General features: G+C 29.5%; 1 long non-coding RNA gene across 1 annotated transcript in view; it reads left to right on the top strand.

Moving 5' to 3' along the window:
- The first annotated feature begins 1,305 nt into the window (after positions 1-1,305).
- The window catches only part of LOC136796657 (uncharacterized), a 7,859-nt gene continuing 7,129 nt past the window's right edge, over positions 1,306-2,035 (top strand). Inside the window, exon 1 of the long non-coding RNA XR_010844411.1 lies at positions 1,306-1,599. This is a non-coding gene — a long non-coding RNA (uncharacterized lncRNA). The remainder of the gene's footprint in view (positions 1,600-2,035) is intronic.

The following is a 2,035-nucleotide window of genomic DNA, read 5'->3' as shown; positions in this document are numbered from 1 at the left end:
TAAAGTAAAAAAAAAGATAAATAAAATATATTATAATAAAAATTTAAATTATGACACTTCAATCCATTAATTTTATCATAGAAGTTCCTATAACATTTCATGTTACCACCAAAAAAGTTTAATTTTAGTTTCATACTTTTTTTTTTTGTTTTTGAGCGTTTCATTTCGCGATAATTAGTCATTTGGACTATGGGAATCTCAAAACGTGTATTTCTGTTGAACACTGGAATTCGTATTTTTTACTATCGTAATACCTCCCTTGTTATTTATTCCATATATAGGTAAGGGAAAGTAAAAATTGACGTATTAATTTATTTTGCATTAAATTTTCAAATTCTACGTATTAAATACTTAAAACTTTAAGCCCTAAATTTGAGGAGAGATTTGAAATTATTTTTTCTTGGTCAATTAAAAAGGCTGAATTTTTACAATGATGAACTAAAATTCTTTGTTTTTACTCAGAAGTTTGAAAAAAAAAAGTTTTAACTCGTTTCACTATTAATTCTATAGTTATCAACAATATAATCTTCATAAAAAAAAATTACATTTCTTAGACATGTTATATTTTTATTTTCATTTTTACAAAAAATTTAAATAACGATATTAAGCCTGAGAACAAACTTAACCTATCAACATCTCATTCCTTGAAAAGTTTTTTTTTATACTTCTTCTCAACTCCCTTAAACCAGAACAATAAGAAAAATCGTAAATAAATTCTAAATGATTAATGACCAAAAACAATTAAGTAAAATGTAGATATTTATTTTTTACATCCAACTTTTCTTAGGCCGACACGAACGTTGAAGACATGACACTGTAAACAGCTAATAACGCTCTATTTTTTAGTTTCCAGCGATTTTTCCAGTAAATTTATTTTTATTGTTTATGCCATTCGACAGCATGTGAGGTACACTTAAGTAATAGATTTAATATTTTAGCCTATATATATAATATTATATGACTAACAATCAGCAAAATGTTACTAATCCCGTCATTAGACGACGCAAAATAGGACATGGCGCCATAGCCGATGCAGGCTAAATGGTTTATTAATTATTGGGCTCACCTTGGGGTATCATCTATCCCGAGGTTATCCAAACCTTGCCCTCAACAAGAGAGATCCAGGAAATTAATCTCATGCACCCATGAGGTTGTCCTGCTAAAAATAGATAAAAATCATCAATTTTTCCCCTAAACATTCTAGACTCCTTTTTTCCTGATTACGAATATGAAATTTAAACAAATATTTGAAGTAGAATATAGTGGACATATGGATCATAATTACATATGGTTTATAGATTCCATTCTACAACATGAATATACAATATAAATTACCTAAAGAAAAAGAAACCAAAGTAAAAAAAAAAATAAATAAATAAGAGTAAACACATATAAATATAAAGATGGAAGATTCTGTGGAATACAAACTGATGTTGCCCCGGTTACAGTTGCCATCAAAGGATCTAATAGTCCAGTGGAGTAAGAAGCTAGAGGAGTTCTTCAAGAATGCTCTGGCGGCCCAATGGAAAGCTGTGTCTGCGGCACCATACCTCACCGCCTTAATATTCTTCCTCGTTATCAGTGTATCTGATAATATAGGTAACCTTATACATTTATTAAACCCAAACCATCGTTTTTAAATGAGTCTCCTGGAAAACAACTTTCCACCCAATTTTTCAAAATTCGACACCGTTTTTGGAATCTGTGATGTGTGTCCTTTATAAAAGCTTGTTGAACAATATCACATCGTTCGGTTATAAGAGCATCCAAAGAAAACTAAAAGTGAACGTTTACTTTTAAAAAATATTCCATAACTTCAAAGGTATTATGAATCACAAACATTTTTTTTTATTATTTATTTAATGCAATTTACAACTGTACAAAATAATACCTTAGGTAAATCTGTTGTATATTTCATATACACTTGAAAATATTGGGAAGAAACCACTCATTGGTGGTACTTCAAACATTAATTTAAATTAGAAGGTCCCGTGGCCATCTTCTTTTCAGACGCCTCGGAGGATTATCAGGGATT

Source organism: Halyomorpha halys, unplaced genomic scaffold (genome assembly GCF_000696795.3).
Source record: "Halyomorpha halys isolate HHAL.00 unplaced genomic scaffold, Hhal_1.1 Scaffold1202.1, whole genome shotgun sequence".
Lineage (NCBI taxonomy): Eukaryota > Metazoa > Arthropoda > Insecta > Hemiptera > Pentatomidae > Halyomorpha > Halyomorpha halys.
This window is presented reverse-complemented; position numbering and strand designations above follow the sequence as displayed.